Below are 22,549 nucleotides of genomic sequence, written 5' to 3'. Positions count from 1 at the left end.
GTTTACCTGTGTAACTGTGTCTCTCCGTATCAAGATCAGTATTGCCTGCCGTTTGCCTTTCTGTTTGCTGTTCAACTTCAGCAACGCTCCATGTCACGATAAGAATTGCCTGTCACCTGTCTCCTGTTTGCCGTTCAGCTTCAGCAATGCTCTGTTTCAAGTTAAGTTTTTCCTGCCTCCTGCTTTTCCATTCACCCTCCTGTTTGCCGTCCAGCTCCAGCCACGCTCACACCCTCGTCTGCATCCTAACTATCTCCGTGCCAGTGTCCTGCGTTTGGGTTCACCTGTTCTATGCAACAATTTGCCCATCACGTCTGCTCCACCATCTGATCATGGCTGATTTATTTTCCCTCTTAACCCCACTCTCCTGCCTTCTTTCTGTAACCTTTGATACCCTTACTAATCAGGAACCGATCAACTTGTGCTTTATATATACCCAGTGAATTGGTCTGTACGGCCATCTACGGCAATACTTTCCACAGATTCACCATCCTCTGGCTTAAGGAATTCCACCTCATCTCTGTCCTAAAAGGACATCCTTGCATTAAAGGCTGTGCCTTCTGATGCAACACTGATGAAGGAATAGCAAGTAATTTCCAAGACCCTCTGCCATTTGACAGGAACTGAGGTGGTCCCACATGCTTGGTGCCCTTGATTCTTATTAGTGAGAGCTTGAGAGTTGCATTAAAGAAACCTTGCTGAGTTGCTGCAATGCACCTTGTGGAAGGCCCACCCTGTCACTGCTGTGCGCTGGTGGTTTGCAGACTGGATTTTAAATTAGAAGATGGGCTGTTGGTCCAGCAGACTATTTTGTACTGGAAGGTATTAAGCCCTTTCAGTGTTGCTAAAGCCATAATCATACAGACATATCAATTAGAAAGTTACAACATGAAATAGTAGTCAGTAATGATATCATCAGTTAATAGCATTAAAGTATATCCTCAAAGCACAACAGAGTGCTCTTTGTTATTCCACTATGTTTTCACAGATGGTCAGGTTAAATTAATAGCAGATAGTAATACTCCATTTTCATATTGTTCATTCGCCCTTTTTCTTGTTTTGTTCTCTGGTGGATGCCAATGCCCGCAAGTCCTTCTGATCTACTTTTCACCTTCCTACCCCTTTCCTGTCCTTCTCTGATTGTGCAGTTTTCCAACACAGAAGTTGCTGTAATACTGAGTACATTGTTCACTGAGAGCCAGGACCAAGGAACCAAAACACCCAAGCAAACCCTGATTCATTTGCATATTGGGTACAATGAGAAAAATCTAATGTTGGGATTAAAGAGGGGCTGAAGAAATTCTGGAATGTTTTTTTGGTGTGTCCTTCTTTCACTTCAAACTTCAAGTGCATTCCAACTTTCACACAGACATCATGGCACTGTAGCAGCCTGCAAAGCTTCTTGGGAAGATTCAAGGACATGATGAAGGAGAATCAAATTATCATTTAATGTTATAGCTTGTAGTGTTCATATATTTACATTTATCTGGAAGGAAGGTGATTTGGTTTGCAGACCAGAAGAGTCTCATATATCAAACTAATGCAGTAACTGTGAACAATTTGTCCTTCATGCTGTGACTGGACACTGTCAGCTGAGGTTTATCACCTTTCTCCATTGAGAAATAAGGGAGGATTAGTGAGATGTCAGGCACTTTTTTACTCCTTGTGATATGCCGTGTCAGAAATCAACCTACATTTATTAGAGTATTATTGATTACAGCCAGGGAAATTACACAGAGAAAGTTAACCTTTCGAAAAGCAGACAGATCAGCACATGAAAGTCTCCAGGTGGAGATGCAGCGAATTGGAACCTGAAAGCACCCAGAGGCAGTGAGCATGACTCTCTTGAGAATATCACAGGGAAAAATGCCTACACTGTCATTACCCATGACATCGCTAGTTTCCCTGGATGTTGAAAATATATGAATCTGTCGGTGTACTAGATTTCAAAGTCAAAAATACTGAAAAGACTTCCAAGTTGGGAAGAAAATCGAGGGAAGAAAAAGTGAAAGATTTTTAATTGAATTAGTTATATTATTCCATTTCCTAGTTGGCATTATGTGTGCTGTCAAAGATCTACTGTGCTTTTTAATATTTACATAAGGCAGACCATTTATAATCACAATAAATCAGTGTATAATTTGATATATTGTGCAATGTACACAAAACACAGATAAGTGGAGCAGGTTGAAGTGCATTCTTTTGCAATGTAGAGTCTTAGGTGAAAACAAATGGCATTGCATTGAAGACCCTATTCATCTGGAGAGGCTATGTTTTATTTATTGGTTTCAGTAATATTTATACTTCAATCTTCTCACGTCTGTATCAAAGGCTGTTTCATCAAGCTTGTCTGTTTAAAGTGGTGCAAATAGGTTTTTAAATGGGAGTCAGGCAGTAAAGTTATTTAATTTACTGATCTATTATGAGACAAAGGGAATGAGGGGATAATGCAGATGTGAGAACTGGTACAATGCAAACCCAACAGGGAATCATAATATTCAAAAATAATATTTCTAATCAAATGAGGGTCATTATCATAAGCAATAGATATTCACCCTTGATTTAGTTCAGTGCTCAATCTAGATAATGGAATAGTAACACTAAAAGCAGAGTCTTAGCCTTTTATAGTTTCCTACTTTAAATCATTCCAATTAAGCATAATTCCTGGCTCTAAATGACGTAAGTCTTAACTTGATTATTTGTCAAAGATAAATTAGAGAGATTTTCTAATCCAGTTCTTTGCCACAAAATCAGATTACTGTGGCAAATATAAGCAAGACACTAGTGCAATTCACCATATGGTATGAATAAAACTCTTTTCAGTTCAAGTTCAAGTTTATTGTCATTTGACTGTGCATACATATGATCAAACAAAACAATATTCCTCCAGACCACAGTTCACCCCCAAAACACATATCACACACAGCACATAAAACAAAATAGTACCATAAATAAGTTAATGAAAGATAATTCAAAATGCATGTACTGTGCAGCACAGGTAAACAGTAAACAGTACGGTCCAGCTCTTTTATTATTTCATTTTACTCATCGCTCATTTTCTTTTGTTTTCTCCCACTCTCTCTATTTTGCCCATGTCAAAAACACAGCACATTATTGAAAAACAAAAACAGTGTCTTGAAGTAGTTATTACTCTTGAACATTACTGGCTAGGAAAATGCCCAAAGGATGCCATAAGGAATCCTTTTACTTTAAGTAGACAATGCATCCAAATATTTTTTTGTGCCAAATGCCATGTCCAATCAATGTTAAAGAGACTACTGTTGTCTGCAATAGAGAATGGAGTGAGGGAATGCTCAGCTCTTTGGTGAATGAATAATTCCATACCAGAAGCATATACACCCACATACACTATTTATCTCAAGTCATTTTTCATTATGCTTCTGCTCCCTGTATACTTTTAGAGCACTGATTTAAATAAAATGCAAATAACTGGCTGAGGTTCAGGGATGGATTAAAATCATGAATAGAAGTGAAACAACAAAAAAAGGTGTAATGAAAAATTGGCTGTTGTTTGGGCAAAGGAGATGTGATGAGTGAATGTGATTGAAGTGTGATAGCATTCATATTCTCAGTCCTCCTGAAGAAATATTACCTTTTATTTGATTTTACATCTTTGGCTAGTGATTCATAAATATGTGTATAATAATAATTTTAGATGGTCTTTTGGAAATATATAATGTCAAGCCACAATAGGTATAAATCAGAAGGCTCTTGAAAGAACCATATTTCATGGGAAAAGTCACTGAAGAATCACTTTGTCCTTTCAAATATATTACCACTAAGAATGCATTGTATATAATTTATACCTACCAGCCATAGCAAAGTTCTTCCAATAACATATGTTCTTATTCCTTTGTGAATATGTTTCCTTGTTTCATTTGGTTCTGTTCTGTATGTACCTGACACAGAAGTCACTTTCAGTTACCTGGGGTCATTTTCATTCATTGGTATTTTACAGATCTGTCACTCTAAACTACCTAGGGTATGTGTCCAGTCATCTCTACATTACACATAATAGCTTCAATTGTTTTACTCTTGGCCGTAGTTCTGGGACGGGAGATGTGAAAGTCTACAGAGCCTATGAATATAATATTTCATTCCAACCTTGGGAAAGTCGACTGAATACTTTTTTTTTGCTGACAAGAAGTTTGTATATAAATAGAGCCTTGATAGAACTTGGCGCAGTTTTTCAAAACTGTGATAAAGTTTGAGAGGATAGTAATGCAGTGTGGTTGTGAGCAGCCTGTTCAGATTTCCAGCACCCTGATAATCTTGTTTTTGCAGCATACTCACACAGTTTGAACCAAATATTAACTCTGGCATCTGCATCTTTCTTTACAAAAGTGTTACTCACCTACCCACCACAAACTTACTGGCTACTCCGGCTTCTAGTCCAACAAAGCATTTGTTTTTAATATTCTCACCTATGTTTCCAAATCCCTATATGACCTCACCAATCTAATGTTCTCCAGCATGTAAGTGCCATCACAAGGGAGGCCCGACAACACCTCTACTGCTTGTGCAAATTTGGCATGTCATCTAAAAATTTGATGCACATTAGAGAGTACCCTGACAGGCTGCATCACGGCTTGGTGTGGAAATGCTAAAGCCCATGAATGGGAAAGCCTACAAATAATGATGACATAGCCCAGTACAAGTAAAGCCCTCCCACTATTGAGCACATCTACAAGGACCGCTGCCAGAAGAAAACAGCAGACATCAGCAAGGACCTCCAACATCCAGGGAAACAACTTCTTCCCAGACTGTGAAACTAATGAATACTCTGTCACCTCCAAGGTCTCATCACTAGGATTTTACTCTTTGTTGTTTACTGCTTACCTATGCTGCACACTGTGTATTTTTGAATTATATTTTATTAACTCATTCATAGTGGTCTGGGAGAACATTGGTTTGTTTGGTTGCATACATGACAGTCAGATGACAATAAACTTGCACTTGAACTGAACTTATACTGTGAATTCCTGCAGGAAAACAAATCTCAAGGTAGTAAATGATAACAAATACGTACTTAAATCTACCATAATAAATTTACTTCGAACTTTGAACCTTACAGCACTTTGTAACTCACCTGTAAAAGTACAGCGTATCTTATCTCCTCTGTTCAGCTTCTTGCACATCCTGGATTTTCACTTCTCTGTGAGTGGTATTCTACTGATAACTTTTAAAACCCAAAACTCTAGAATTCTCCAACTAAATTAACATCTATCTCCCTCTGCACCTTCCTGTTCTCTCTCTCTTTCTTAAATCTCCTGGAGCAAACATTTGATCAAACATTTGGTGTTTGCTCTGGGATCAGATTAACATGACCTTATATTTTGTCTGTGTCAAACTTTATCTTAAAATGTTCCTTGAGGCATCTTACCAAAAACAAAAACATCATCAAAGATCCCCACCATGTCTTCTTCTGACACCTACAATTGGGCAGCAAGTACAGATACCTGAACCCCTACACCACAAAGCTCATGAATACCTCTTACCCTTCGGCCATTTGGTTCTTGAACCAACTTGCAAAATCCTAATCACAAGAGATTCTGCAGATTCTGGAAATCCAGAGGAACTCACATGAAATGCTCAAGGAACTCAGCAGGTCGGGCAGCATCTACGGAGAGGAATAAAGATTTAATGTTTTGGGCCAAGACCTTTCATCAGGACTGGTGATAAAACACAGTATTAACCACAACCTCAATATGCAGTATCAACACAATGACCATTTAGACCACTTTGCACTACAATTGACTTTATCTCATGAAATTATGCTCTTTCTTGTATAATTTTATATAATTTATGTTTAGTTAATTGTACCTTATGAATGTTGTGTCTCTCATGCTATTATTGGTTCCTTAATGTTGTTATAGCTGGTGGTGGTAGTGACGGTAAGCTCCTACTACCTATTAAATGCTCCCAAGGATGTGAATCTCAAATAGCCTCTGACAACCAAGTTCAGCTTTTGGCTTTCATCTATAGCTTAGTTACTAACCCTGGTGGAAGCATTCCTACTGACAGGAGAAGGGACAAATGTGGGTTACTGCCACCTTAAAACCAGTTGCTTCAGGCAGATGGGGCACATCAACCATGGTTGGCAGCTCACCTAGGAGGAGAAAAAGACTCTGTTCTCAAACCTCTGCTGCCTTGCGGTTATACCCACTCATGGGGAAGGCTTCGGGAGCAAACTCCCAAGGAAAATTCCAGAGCTAGAGTCTCTATGGCAGTCCTACATTGAGTTTAACTCTGATTGGCATTCCTGCAATGCCACTGGACCCAACCTGTATCAGCCTCTGCTGTTCTTTTAGATTCATCAGCTGCATGGAGAGAGGGTGTCTGCTACATAGGCTTGCTCTGCCGTGGCTGGCATACTGACTTGTGTATTACGTAGACAGCTGGGACGCAATATCCTTGGTCGATTCTGACCAACAGAGGGCCTCAAAATGCTATGTGCCTGCGATATACTGCAAGTAAATTTTTCATTGCACCTACACATACATGTATATATTCATATGACAATAAACCTGACTTCATATAATCGAGGTACGGCTAAAACAAGGGGCTTGAGCTGATATTATTGTGAAGTGTGCCAGCTTTTTTTGGAGTATTTCAGATGAGAATGGGTATTATCTAAATGTTTAAATAATGTACAAATAATGTGGAAGTAAGTAACATATTTATTATAGATTTTGAGTTGGAGTAGCATTTATACAAACCACAAGAAGCAGCGAGGTAGAGCGGGGTCTGGAAGAAATGGATTAACTACAAAGTGCTGCACATGTTATTGGATCAGAAGACTGCCACATCCAGTCATGCTTATTCAGATTCAGATTCATTTATTTATCACATGTACATCAAAACCCACAGTGAAATGTGTTGTTTGCGTTAACAACTTAAGGATGTGCTGGGGGAAAGACACAAATGTTGCCATCCAGCACCAACATAGCATGTCCACACTGTTCAGCAGGACAACCACAGCCAAAACAAACCCCTTTCCTCCCTCCCGTCCACTCACACACATGGTCCTCTGACACCAGGCATCCAGCCTCCACTGGACTCACAGATTCACAGACACTGAGACTACAACTACCCCAGTGTGCTCGCAGATTTGCAGATGCAGGGTTCTGGCCATGGGGCTTCGACCTCCAGACTTCTAATTGATGTTCAGTCATCAGTCTTTAGTATCGACCTTAGGACTTGGCAATAATGGAACTGTGAACACCAGGCCTCAACCACAAATGCCAATTTCCACGTATCTAAAACAATCAAAACCAGCTCTCCAGAACTCATCGGCTTCTGGACTCTGAAATGCCCAGTCTAGTTTTCAACCCATGTTCCCTTGCCCTTTATGCTTCAATCTGCAGAAACAGTCCCTTTCTATAGACCCTATCATTTTCCTTTACATTCTAAAAAAAAACTAAATCTCTCCTAATCTTATATATTCCCAGGAAAACAGCCCCCATTTGTGCAAATATGCCCTCATAATTTAACTTTTATGAGTTTTGTTATCAGTGCACCTTTACAAGGGTTTAAGGGATTAGAGGGTGATTCAAGTAAATTTTGGTTTTAGCAGATCTCTAATGGTAATGAAATGATTCAAAGTGCTTTGCAAATACATTGTTATAAATCTGACTTCAAACAGTTCACAGTCTTCTTCTGGATTCAGAATAGATTGTTTTGTATTTCACCTAAGTGTTAGAAAACTGCATTTTCCCACATTTCAGGCATCCTGGTAAAAAGGTGTTGCTATCTTGTATTCATTGTTTCGAGAATTCTTGATACTCCATCCTGGGGAATATTTTTTCACACAAAAAAAATTGCTGCTGCATTCCTTACTGGTCTCAGGTTATTAGGCAATCAATAGAACACTACAAGGAAAGTTGGTGATGATTGCAAACACTGAGCGGATGTCCTGATAACACTATTGCTTCAAAGAGTGACCCAGATCAAGTTTCACCTACAACCTGCCATCTTGAAATCTTTCCCCTCTCCTCACTTTCTTATACTGGCTTCTTTCCCCTTCCTTTTCAGTCCTGATGAAGGGCCTCATGCTGAAATGCTGACTGTTTATTCCCCTCCATGGATGCTGCCTGACTTGTAGAGTTCCTCCAGCATTCTGTGTGTGTTACTTATTACTTAACAAAGTAGTCAGAGAGTGTTCCTTAACAAGTTAAACCTCTTGATTCAGCAAGATTTGGAGAATATTGTACAATCCTGGTCTTTGTGTTAGGTACAGTGGAAAAGGCAAAACAAAGGTTAGAATTATAGAAAGATATGATATGGAAACAGGCCATTTGGCCCATTGAATCAGCACCAATCAGCAAGCACCCATTTTTACACTAATCCTACCCTAAACCATTTTATATCTCCTCAAATTCTACCATTCATCTACACATGAGGTGCAATTTATAATGCCTTTCTTAACCCACTAACCTGCACATTTTTAGAATGTGGGATAAAATTGGAGCACATGGAGGCACAGGAAGAGCATACAAACTCCACACTGATCACACAAGAGTTTGGGATTGTACCCAGGCCACATGAGCTGTGTGTCACCAGCTTGTAACGAGTTGGGTACCTTTTCTCTTAAGATTGATTATTGATTAAGATTGATGGGTGACTTATTAGAAGTTTCCAAATCAAGGAAAGAGTTTGATGGATTTAGATACAAAGGAATTATTTTCACTTGAGAACAAGGCCATCATGAGAAATTGGTAATCAGTAATGAATCAGAAGGAAATTAATCAGTATGAAGGGGAGAATAGATGGGCAGTTGAGGTTAGAAGCTATAATGCACTGAATCGGAAGGTGAACATAAGGGAGAAAGGCATTGAAACTTCATTTTTGGGTTTAAGTTAAAAGAAGAACAGTTAAAAGGATTATTAACTACAGTGAAAACATATTGGTTTGAATGGTTTTTACTTTTTGTTCAAATACTTTGTGAAATATAATACCTTCTATCCTGAGACTCTCAATATTGTGACTGATGAGAACAAGAAAGTTTCTGGTTTGTTTTCTGATTTACCCCAAGTTAGCAAAACATACACATACAGTAAAGCCTCTTGGATGGAAGAAATATTCCCATTGGTTTGGAGGGAAAATAGTGCAATTATGTTAAGTTTGCTAATAGACAACAGGTTTGGATAACAAGCCTGCTGCAGTGGTGGCTTCATCATGCTGTGGGGATGAGAACATAAGAAACAGGAGCAGGAGTAGGCCACCTGGCCCATTGAGCCTGCTCCACCATTCAATAAGATCATGCTGATCTGGCCATGGACTCATCTCCACCTACCTATCTTTCACCATAACCCTTAATTCCCCTACTATGTAAAAATCTATCCAACCTTGTCTTAAATATATTTAACAAGGTAGCCTCCACTGCTTCATTGGGCAGAGAATTTCACAAATTCTTCATTATCTGGGAAAAGCATCTCCATCCTAAAATCTACTCCCCCGAATCTTGAGGCTATATCCCCTAGCTTTAGCCTTACCTACCAGTGGAAACAACTTTCCTGCTTTTATCTTATCTATCCTTTTCATAATTTGATATGGTTTCTATAAGATCTCCTCTCATTCTTCTGAATTCTAGTGAGTACAGCCCAGGCAACTCAATCTCTCCCCATAGTCTAACTCTGGAATCAACCTGGTGAACCTCCTCAGCACCACGTCCAAAGTCAGGATGCTCCACTGCAATAGGCCCTGGAAGGCTTGTGAAAGTAGAGGGTAAAATGAATGCAGCAAAATACAGGGAAATCCTGAAGTGTACTGATGCAGTCTGCAAGAGAACTGCAACTTAGGAGAAGATTTGTTTTCCAGCAAGACAATCACCCCAAGCAGAAAGACAAAGCTACACAGGTATGGCTTAAAAACAGTGAAGTTAATGTCATGGAGTGACCAAGTCAGAGTCTAGAATTGAAACCAATTAAGAATCTGTGGCTGGACCTATGGGCACCATGATCCCCATACAATCTGACAGAGCTTGAGCAGTTTTGTGAAGAAGAATGGGGAAAAATTGCAGTGTCCAGATTTGCAAAGCTGATAGAGACCTATCCACAGAGACTTAAGGCTGTAGTTGCTGCCAAAGGTGTATCTACTATATACTGACTTGAGGGGGGTGAAAACTTATGCAATCAATTATTTTTAGTTTTACATTTGTAATTAATTTAGATCACTTTGTAGAGATCTGTTTTCATTTTGACACGAAAGAGTATTTTCTGTTGATCAGTGTCAAAAAAGCCAAATTAAATCCACTGTGATTCAATGTTGTAAAACAATAAAACATGAAAACTTCCAAGGGGAGAGTGAATACTTTTTATAGGCACTGTACATGCTGATATTTATGTGCCAACACAACACTGCAAATTCTTCATATATATATATGATGAACAAAGTTGATTCTTGATCGTTGATGAGATTCACCAGGCTGTTGCCTGGCACTGAGGGCTATAATTATAAGGAGAGATCGGATTGTCGGATTATTGGCTGGCTCTATTCTCACTGGAATGTAGGAAACTGAGAGTTGACCTTATAGAGGTTTATAAAAGTATGAGGAGTACAGATAGTGTAGACATTCAGCTTCTTTCCCTTAGACCTGTAGTATACAACTCATAGGAATCTAAAACCAGAGGGCAACTGTTTAAATTAAGGGAAGAAATTGAAAGCAGATTCAAAGGCAACTTTTTCCACACAGAGGATGATGGTTATATGAAATGAGCTGCTGTAGGAATGGTGGAGGCAGATACAATTACCGCAGTTAAAAGGTATTGGTTTAGAAAAGGTGTAGAGGGATACAGACCTGATGCAGGCAAATAGGGATATCATAAATATGAATAAAATTTGCATGGGCAATTTAGGCCCAAGTGTTTATTTCCATGCTATACAACTCTATGAATCAGCAAAGCCTCTACCATAGATTTTAAACTTGCCTCAAGCACCCCACCCTGAGTGCAGAGACATCTGTCTATCAGACTGAGGAGCTCTGCAATCTGCTTTATGGAAGAACACATGGAAAATCTCCCGGAAATCACCAACAACATGCGGCCTTAAATGAGAGTGTAGCTCAAAGAAGCTAGTACTAAAAAAAAAATTAGCATTGGAGAGATTAACAGATTGGAAAATTAAGAATTTACTAACCTGCATCTTATAATTTTGAAAGAGCAAGTGATGGAAATAAAGGTTGCACTAATCGTCATTTTACGGTATTCCATTGATCGGAGAATAATTCCCTCATACTGCAAGGGTAGTAGTTACTAGAAGCTAGAGAAGTCAGATTGGCATTATCAAAGGTGGAAAATGTCATACACTTCCTCTAACATGCATCGAGCCTGCATTTGGTAGTAGAGGAGACCACAAACAGACATGTCAATGTGGGAATGGGAAGAAAGGGTAATTTTATACAAATTGCTATCTTGCAGTCTATCAACTCCATGACCTCTTTGATCACTTTACACTAAAATGGACTTTGGATTTTTTGTTCTAATTGTTATCTCTCTTTTGGAAATAGTGTTTTTTTTCTTGTGAATGTTCCTTATATGATGCTATGTGTCTGTGATGCTGCAGTAACTAAGTTTTTATTGCACTGGTGCATGTGTGTACTCGTTCATATGACAATAAAATTGAATTTGACCTTGACAAAAAAAACTCATTTATTGATGGAAGGAAGAAAGCAATGGATGAAAGAAGGAAAAGACAGAGGAGGGAAAAATAAGAGAAGGAAAAGAGGAGAGGAAAGATGCACTGTTTTTCATGATGTAGGGGTGCCCCAAAGTGCTTTATAAATTTAGCCAGTGTTTTTCAAATGGAGTTAATGGTGTATCATAGTCATTGTAGCATTTTGTTGGTGCGTTGGAAGCTTCCACAAACAGCTATGTGGAAATAATTAATTGTAGGACATTCAAGCAACACACACAGAATGCTGGAGGAACTCAGCAGGCCAGGCAGGATCAATGGAAAAGGGTATCGTCAACGTTTCAGGCCGAGACCCTTCAATAGGTCTGATGAAGAGTCTCACCCGAAACATCAACTATACTCTTTTCCACTGATCCTGCCTGGCCTGTTGAGTTCCTTCAGCACTTCGTGTGTGTTGTTTGGATTTTTAGCAGACTTTCTCTTGTTTGTAATTGTTGGACATTGTCTCTTTTAAGGACATTGCTGAAGGGCAAATATTTTCTGACACAACAACACGGGTCCTAGACAAGAGAATAAAATTTTTATGAGGCTTGGCAAAATGGTGAATACAAGCAAATTAAGAAAGTGAAAGATGGAACAAGTTAGCGTTGAATGGTTTTTCATACTTCTATTAGACTGATGTAATCGTATGGCTTGAAGGCACTATTTGTGTACTTACAGAGATGTGAACTGAGTATTTGAAATATTCAGTTAAAAATTTAGCAATTTGTATTGAGTTACTGAACTAAAAACTTATAGCATCTCTGTAATTTAACTATGGAACTCTATGCCATAGAGTTAGCCAGGCACATTTAAAATTGCTGCTTTATTATCACTCAAAGAGCACTGAAGAGAGCAGCCTGCAGGCTACTCATCACTGGAGAGACATTAGACACAGCTCACACAATCTAACAGAAATCAGATGGCCTGAAAAGAGACCAGTGAACCTTCCCGTCCCCAATTTTCCACAGATCATGGCTAATCTTTTCTGTCATGTAGACCACCCCATCAATCTCAGTCCCTGAAGTAGTCTTGTCAGGTTTCTATTCACAACCTATCAGCAAGGTGACTTAATGCCTTGTTTGTTTTTATTCAGCTGCGTCTTTAAGAAGGAGCATAGGCTCAGTAGTAACCAGTTTGCCCATCAAGCTTGCTCCGCCAAATCTGAGACATGATTGGAGGTGGTTTCTCTGAAATATGGCCCAGCAGAGGTACAAAGACACCATAAAGTAGCAAAATAAACCACAATGCTTCACAGAAGCTTTTACAACCTGGCCACTGTTCCAAAACTGTGGAACCACCGGTTTAAAATAAGGAGCAGTTCATTAGGACCTGAAATAAGAAGAATGCGTTTTTTTCAAATGGTGGTAATCCTTTGGAAGTCTTTTTCCTGGAGTACTGTCAACAGTCAGTCATTGATATTATTCAGTGCTCATCATATTCAACATTAGAGGAATTGAGGGATATAGGATAGGGCAGAAAAATTATGCTGAGGTAAACCAGGCATGAACCTATTATAGGGCACAGAAGTTTCAAAGATTCAGATGGCTGGCCCCTGTCCTATTTCTCATGTTATTATGCTGTTACCTTGTACATATTTCAACAATTCCTCTCCTTTTCAATGTTTCTATCCCAGAATATATTGTATATTTTAATTACCCATTTACATTACAAATAAATACTCCTACAATTCTGAGACATCCCTCTTTATCTTTTTCCCACTGTTAACTGCTTTAATACACTCTCAGAAGTGCGGTTTTCTGTTCTTTCTTAATTACAAACAAATACATTTCACAATATCAACCCTTTCTATGCCATGATAGATTCACTTGCCAATATTGTCACATATGGGTTTTTGCCCTTTACTAATAGATAGTAGTCAGAAATATTATCCCAGTCTTCTGCTATATTTTACAATGATGGCAATGCTGTCAAATCAAGCATCAAACAGGGCAGAGCCATGCAGATTCATTATTTTTGGGACCTTTCTGTGATTAATTGACTGCGATAAAGGGCACTACAGCAGAATACATTTCCTGTAGAGAAAGAGATGCATTTGCATATTGCCTCTCCCATCTGCAGGATGTTCAATGTTGATTTGTAGTTAATAGAACACTTACTGCACTATTATGGTAAAAAATTTGTGGCAAACAACTGGTCACAACAAGACACCATAAACAACAGTTCGGCAGTTATTGGGTGATTGAATGGTGACCGGTCTTTTTCAAACATTGAAATGCAAAGTTTAACATCGATTCTACATGGCAGGCTGACGCTTGTGTTGGGATCTCCTGAACTTAATACAGCTGACCTGGAGTGTCAGCCTGGAAGATATGCTCACGTAGCTGAATGGGTCTTGAGCTCAGAGTCTTGTGATGGGGGAGAATATTGTCCCATTTATCATTTATTGTTAATCCTGTTCAGCCCTAATATTGATTCTTCACCTCACAATCTACCTTGTTATGATCCTCACAGAGTCACAAAGCACAGAAACAGTCTCTTCAGCCCAAATGGTCCATGCCAGCCAAGATGCCCCATCCAAGTTAGTTCCGTTCACCAACATTTGGTAAATCTTTCCTATCCATGTACCTGTCCCAACTGTCTTCTAAATGTTGTTACTGTGCCTGTCTCAGCCACTCTTTCTAGCAGTTCACTCCACATAGGTATCACCCTTTATGAAAAAAGTTGCCCCTCAGATTCCTCTTAAATCTCTCACCTCTCACCTTAAACCTACCCTGCTATTTTATTTAACATGGTAAAAGGCCCTTCTGGTCCAACAATTCTGTGCCACCCAGAAGATCTGGCACGTTATCATTTACAGGCACTACACTTTTTCAGTAGTTTTTACACTTTATTCTGCATTGTTATTGTTTTCACCTTATTCTTGCTCAATGCCCTGTGTAATGATTTGATCTGTATAAATGGTATGAAAGACAACCTTTTCACTTTATCTCAGAATATGTGACAATAACAAACCAATATCAGTACCAATGATGATTTTTACACATTGTAGCTCTGGTTAAAGATGCTGCTGGTGAAGCACAGCAACAACCTGCTGGTAGAAAACTAAACTATTAACTACTTTACTAATCACATTGTTTCTCAAAAACAATCACTGGAATCAATCGTCTATAATTTCCCTTTGGAGTTGAACTTTTGAATCGCCTGGACAAACTGGCATTTTTGCGATGTAAACTGAAGTCTCGAAGATGCAGGGGAGTTGCAGTGTGGTGTGTACGGACTGAATCGAGGCAGCAGGGCCTGGGCCTGAGAGTGGTGAATGAGCCAATGTTTGGCCATTGTTGAAGTGGAGGTGATTCGAAGTGGCAGAACCAATGCAAGACAAGCTGAGGTGAGACAGAGTCGAAGCAGTGGGGTCCAGACCCAAGAACGATGAACAAGCCAATGTTTTACCAATTTAAGTACTGGGCCAGATTGGGCCACACCATTCTTCTTTTGTTACTGGATTCTGTTGGGTTTCTTTGTTTTGTAGCTCTTTGTAGCTCTTTATAACCAAATGAATCTCAAGGCCCGACAGCAAGGAACCAGCCAATATTTTACCAATTTAAGCACCAGGGCAGATTGGAAAGGTGGAGAATGGGCTGAATCAAGGCAATGGGTCCCAGGCTTGAGAGCGTATCAAAGCAGAAGGGCCCAAATCTGAGAGCGAGGAATAACCCGCTGTTTGGCTGATTTAATCACTGGGCTAGATTGAATAGGTCAGGCTGTCAGGGCCAGAGGAAAGGGACAGGCCAGTGTTCAACTCGCTGATCATGAGGTTTAGTCATCTCTGCACTGAATTGAGGCTGTGGCCTGCAACTAACAGTCTCCTGGATCAGCTGTGACTGGCTTCATGGCTATGGACTCACTTTCATGAACTTCAGTTCTGAATGTTATTGGCTTACTTTTATAGTCCGCACAATTTGTTTTTTTCTGCACATTAGGTATTTGACAGTCTTCTTTTGTTAATGAATCCTATTGGGTTTCTTTGCTTTGTGGCTGTCTGTAAGCAGAAGAATCTCAAGGTTGTATATAGCATACATACTTTGAACTTTGTGCAGGGGATGACATGCAGCTTTCACTCCACTATTTCTTTTGGTAGGGGAGCCATTACCTTCATGCTTGGATGTTAAGAATCAGCTGGAGCAGTGAACTGAATGGAAAGTCCAGCAGAATCCTACACCTTTTTCAGAACCTAAAAGAGTTTTCATGAAAACAAAATGCCACTTTTATGAACTGCATTCAGTTTTTGGACTGGCCATATAAGTAACGGTACAATATTTGATGATTTCCATTGTTTCAATCATAGCTGATACAGAAACCTACCACATAAACCTACCAGAATAACACAGAATGAAAAGGGTTAAATGACAAAGTCTCGTTGCAGAGACTAGGTTTACATTATCTTGCATACAGATGTTTTTGACTTTTAATTGGAATTAAGAAGATGATTAAAAGATTTGATATGGTGGATAGAGTAAAACATGTTTAATACTTGCACTCAAAGACAAATTCCTCCGCCACTCTTAGTTTTGGTGGAAGTGTCAAGATAGAAAGAGAGCAATGCACTAAAATTACGGTTTGGCTACTCACTGACAATTTCAACATGTGTCATACAAAGGTAGTAGAAATGGGGAACATTCCTGCCACCCAAGACCCATATAGAGTGGGGGCAATAAGTTGAAAATTCTAAAATAAGGCTGTTAAAATGCTGGAGGAACTGAGCAGGTCAGGCAATATCCATGGAGGGGAATAAACAGTCAACATTTCAGGCCAAGACCCTTCATCAGGACTGGAAAAGAAGGGGACAGAAGTGGATTTAAAGAAGTGGGGAGGGGAGAGAGTACAGGTTGCCAGGTGATAGGTGAGATCAGGTGAGAGGGAAGGTGGAGTGTGGGGGAGGGGATGATGTAAGAAGCTAGGAGCTGATAGGCAGAAGAGCTGTAGAAGAAATTTGATAGGAGAGGTCAGTGGACCATAGAAGAAAGGGAGGGAGAGGAACCAAAGCAGGTGAGAAGAATTAGTTGCAATCCAGTTTATTATTGAAGAGAACTTAATGGGCTGGTCATCTTGCACCTCTGTTTCTGTTTTAATAGATGATAAAACTGAATATACAATTTTACAATCCCCTTCTAAAGACAGCACATCTCACTTAGAATTCCTGCAAGAAATCTAGTCGTCACACCATTTGTGGAGGTGGAATTACACAATTATCATGGGATCAAGGATGTTTAGGGAATGATTGGCTTTGGGCTATATAGGACCGGAAGATTGAAAATGTCACTCCGCTATTTAAGAAGGGGGCAAGGAAGCAAAAAGGAAATTATAGACCTGTTAGCTTGACATCAGTGGTTGGGAAGTTGTTGGAGTTGATTGTCAAGGATGAGGTTACGGAGTACCTGGAGGCATATGACAAGATAGGCAGAACTCAGCATGGTTTCTTTAAAGGAAAATCCTGCCTGACAAATCTATTACAATTTTTTGAGGAAATTACAAGTAGGCTAGACAAGGGAGATGCAGTGGATGTTGTATATTTGGATCAGAAGGCCTTTGACAAGGTGCCACACATGAGGCTACTTAACAAGATAAGAGCCCATGGAATTATGGGTAAGTTACATACGTGGATAGGGCATTGGCTGGTTGGCAGGAAACAGAGAGTGGGAATAAAGGGATCCTATTCTGGTTGGCTGCCGGTTACCAGTGGTGTTCCACAGGGGTCCGTGTTGGGGCCGCTTCTTTTTACACTGTACATCAACGATTTGGATCTTGGAATAGATGGCTTTGTGGCTAAGTTTGCTGACGATACGAAGATAGGTGGAGGGGCCGGTAGTGCTGAGGAAACAGTGAGCCTGCAGAGAGACTTGGATGGATTGGAAGAATGGGCAAAGAAGTGGCAAATGAAATACAATGTTAGAAAGTGTATGGTTATGCACTTTGGCAGAAGAAATAATCGGGCAGACTAAATGGGGAGAGAATTCAAAGTTCTGAGATGCAACGGGACTTGGGTGTTCTCATGCAGGATACCCTTAAGGTTAACCTCCAGATTGAGTCGGTGGTGAAGAAGGTGAATGCAATGTTGGCATTCATCTCTAGAGGAAAAGAGTATAGGAGCAGGGATGTGATGTTGAGGCTCTATAAGGCGCTGGTATGACCTCACTTGGAGTACTGTGGGCAGTTTCGGTCTCCTTATTTAAGAAAGGATGTGCGGACATTGGAGAGGGTACAGAGAAGATTCACTAGAATGATTCCGGGAATGAGAGGGTTAACATATGAGGAACATTTGTCTGCTCTTGGACTGTATTCCTTGGAGTTTAGAAGAATGAGGGGGGACCTCATAGAAACATTTTGAATGTTGAAAGGCATGGACAGAGTGGATGTGGCAAAGTTGTTTCCCATGATGGGGGAGTCCAGTACGAGAGGGCATAACTTAAGGATTGAAGGGCGCCCATTCAGAACAGAGATGTGAAGAAATTTTTTTAGCCAGAGGGTGGTGAATCTGTGGAATTTGTTGCCACAGGCGGCAGTGGAGGCCAAATCATTGGATGTATTTAAGGCAGAGATTGATAGGTATCTGAGAAACCAGGGCATCAAAGGTTATGGTGAGAAGGTGGAGGAGTGGGACTAAATGGGAGAATGGATCAGCTCATGACAAAATGGCGGAGCAGACTCGATGGGCCGAATAGCCGACTTTTGCTCCTTTGTCTTATGGTCTTATGGTCTCATATTGTGAGATGGGTTGATATTGATTTCAATGTGAAATGGATTAAAGGGAAGTCCATCATTTGCTTATATTGTGCCATTATCCAAAATAAAGACCAGGGCTATCAAAATGGCATCAGTTTTCCCTGTGAGTAGTTTGCATATTCTCTCTATAACTGCATGGGTTTCCTTCAGGATCATTGGTTTCCTTCCACAAAAATATTCATAGTTTCGGAGCATTTGGAGAAGGAATGTTAGGATGGGAAACAACTTCTTCGCCCAGGCTGTGAGATCTCTGAACCCACCACTCAGGTCTCAACTCATATAAAGCACCAGTAAAATAAATGCAACTTATTATTTGTTAATTTATTTGGGGTGTGTGAGTTATATATAGTGTGTTGTGCACCCTGGTCTGGAAGAAAATTGTTTTGTTTGTCAGTATACATTTTACAGTTGAATGACAATAAACAAACTTGACATGATTTGATGTAATTGACCACTTTGAAAGTGCCCCTAGTATGGGTGGGCAGGGACAATAATGATTAGTACAGGATTTAGTGTAAAAATGGGTTTATGATGGTCAGTGTGGACCCAATGGGACAAAGGTCCTGGTGCCATGCTGTATGATTATAACTAAGAATCATGGTCATAGAGTACTACAGAATGATAATCATACACAAGGAGCTAGACTTGCCCATTCAACTCCTCCCTCACCTCCATTCAGGGCCCCAAACAGTCCTTCCTGGTGAGGCAACACTTCAACTGAAAATCTGTTGGTGTCATCTATTGGGTCCGGTTCTCCCAATGAAACTTCCTCTACATTGGTGAGACCATTGTAAATTGGAAGATCACTTCATCAAGTATTGCAGATCCATCCACCAAAAGCAGAACTTCCTAGTGGCCAAACATTTTAATTCTAATTCCCATTCTTGTTCCAACATATCAGTCCATGGCCTCCTCTTGCACCAAGAAAAGCCACCCTCAGGGTGGAGGAGCAACACATTATATTCCATTTGTGTAGCCTCTGACCTGATGGTCTGAATATCAATTTCTCCTTCCGGTAAAAAAATGTTTCCCTTCCCCCCCCCTCTTCTTCTATTCCCCACTGTGGCCTCTTACCACTTTTCACCCACCTATTACCTTCCCTTGGGTCCCTCCTCTTTCTCCCATGCTCCGCTCTCTTCTATCCAATTCCTTCCTCTCCAGCCCTCTACTTTTCCTACCCTCCTGGTTTCACCGTTCACCTTCTGGCTATCTTCCTTCCCCTCCCCCCACTTTTTTATTCTGGCATCTTCCCTCTTCCTTTCCAATCATAAGGAAGAGTCTTGGCCCAAAACATCGACTATTTATTCATTCTATAGATGCTGCCTGGCCTGCTGAGTTCCTCCAGCATTTTGTGTGTTACCCTGGATTTCCAGCATCTGCAGAATTTCTGTTTTTAAGAATCTTATAGCCTGGAAGGAGACAATTCTGCCCAGTGTGACCTTCTGTACCAGTTCTTCAAAAGAATTCCGAATAAAGTGGATGTTCTCCTCAAAAAATTGCATTTTTAATAAATAAGGCCTTTAAAATCTAGATCAGCAGCAGTGTTGCCAAAATCAAGTGGCCCTGATTTATCAACATACACTTATCAACAGTCTAAAGATCAGAACATTTCTCCATCCCCCTTAATCCAATGCAGGATTTGCTGATTTCTTCAATAAAGTATTAATAATGACCAACAGTCTGGAAAGTAGCAACCAGCAAATTCTATTAAGAATAAAATATAATTTTAAAATGATGAGGTTAATTGTACACTAAATTATTCAAGAATACTTGTCATAAAATCATTGGAAGCATTAAGTGAAATATGGCTGAAATTAATCAATGTTAACTGAATGCTTTGAAGAAAAATTCCAGTTCTCATCTCCGTCCTCATTGTTTTCTGCCACGGACTGGAATGAACACCGTAAAGGACTTCCGATGGGTGGCCAAATCGATAACAGTCAAATTACACAATCACCCGAAGTTAAAAATTATGCCTGGTATTATTTTAATAAAATATAACATCAAGTGAGTTTTCCTGCTGAGTTAGGCAGGTTCTCCTGCATTAAATGGACTGGCTAGCGTGAAGAAATGGGCTGGGACCCAGCCTCCTGCATTTTGTTCTTTTTGTAGACGTCAAATACACTAAATACCATAATTTCCAGGCTATTCAGGAAGGGTGAGGGTTTCTAAAGATGGAGTACCCGCCTCGCCATTACATTTATGCTTTACCATTGCAATGCTCTGGGTGGCGCTGAATTCCAAATTCAAACAGTGGTATCTCGTTTACAGTTAGCGCATCAGTTTTTAAAAGTGACAGCAACGAAGGGGATTGTGAGTGGAATCTAAATGGAGGAAGACGGGTTTCTGCTATGGCTTATGCCCGATGCCTTGCTGATGTGGCACAGGTGCTACCTCATGGCTGCTTCCACCCTTGGAAATATGTGAAGTTAAGAAGTTGGGCACCAATCACAAAGCAATGTGGTTGATGCCAAAATTACCATCATGAAGCTCAGTTCTCTAGCTAATGCTCTTCCTTAATCTTACTGAGGAAAATAGGCACTTTGTATTGAGAAAGCAATTTATTTATACTCAGGGGACTTACATCTCATTAAGCGAGAACATTTTTTAGATTGTCCCATTGATGAAGACAGTGCCCAATACATACACAGACCAAGCAGGCCTGCAAGTACTTGACATTAAGGCATGCCCTCACAAATGATCTTGAAACCTATGATGTGTATATACTTCTCTAACCAGCTAAACATGTTCAGAATTAGTGAGGCAAAACAGTCCTATCATTTAAATTTAGCAGGGAAACCACCACATTATTTGCTAGTGGTTTATTAGTAAAAGTAGTAAAGTGAGAACTAGGCAACTGCATTAGTCAACCTTCCAAACAGAGATGGCTTATGTAGCAATGACCTAATACCACTGTTTCTACGATTACTAATGCCAAGATACAGAATTGTGTGTCAGTAAATTCAACCTGAGCTAGGTCTCAAAAAACACAGGTACTGAACGTGAATTCTTGTCGACATTTAACTTGTCCGGCTCAAAGCACAATCTCTGTGGTCATCCTAGTTCTACCCATACCTGCAGAGACAGAATTGCAAGTTTTCAGTAGCTCTTTGTTGGATGCTTAGTGAGTCTTTCTCAGCTAAGATGGTCGGAATTATAGAGAGTCATTCAGCACATCGACAGTGCATTCAGCCCAACTGGTCCATGCCAACCAAGACTCTCATCCATTTGCCCACATTTAGCCCAAATCCCTCAAAACCTTTCCTATCCATGGTACCTGTCGTAGTACCTTATAAATGTTGTTAATGTACCTGCTTCAACCAGTTTCTCTGGCAGTTCATTCCATATACAGACCTCTCTTTGTATGAAAAATGGTATTCATATTGAATTCTTCCCTTTTCACTTTCGACCTATGTTTGCTTGTTCACAGAATCCAGCCTCTGCTTCAGAGATTCTGTCTATACTTCTTGCTGCCTTGGTAAAGCAACTAACATGAACAAATACCCTACCCACCCCAGATCTTCTCCCCTCTTCCATCGGGGACAAGACGCAAAAGCCTGAAAGCACGTACCATCAGGGAGAAAGATAGCATCTATCCTGCTGTTATCAGACTCTTGAATGGACATCATGATCAATAAGAAAGATTCTTGCCCTCACAATTAATCTTCATATGATCTTGCACATTATTGTTTACTTGTACTGCACTTTCTCTGTAGCTTTTGTGCTTATTCAGTATTATTATTGTTTTACCCTGTACTACCTCAATGCACGGTGTCATGATTTGGTATATACGACAATAATAAACTGACATCAATAGCTAATCCTAATCTAAACACCATTATAAAATCACTCTCTTATTCTCTAGTGCACCAATTTAAAAAGTTCCAAACCATCTCCATAACTCAAATCCCGACAACATACTTGTAAATCTCCTCTGCACCCTTTCGAGCTTAGTGGTATCTTTCCCAGAGCAAGGTGATCAAAACTGAACATATTTCCCAAATGTGGCCTCATCAATATCTTGTACAACTGCAACATAACACCCTACCTTCTCTTCTCAATGCCCTGAATGAAGGCCAATATGCCAAAACCCTTCTTCATCACTTTGTTCTTC

The sequence above is a fragment of the Mobula birostris genome, chromosome 2, assembly GCF_030028105.1.
Source record: "Mobula birostris isolate sMobBir1 chromosome 2, sMobBir1.hap1, whole genome shotgun sequence".
In the NCBI taxonomy this organism is placed as follows: Eukaryota; Metazoa; Chordata; class Chondrichthyes; order Myliobatiformes; family Myliobatidae; genus Mobula; species Mobula birostris.
The sequence above is the reverse complement of the archived record's forward strand: the minus strand, read 5'-3'. Positions refer to the sequence as shown.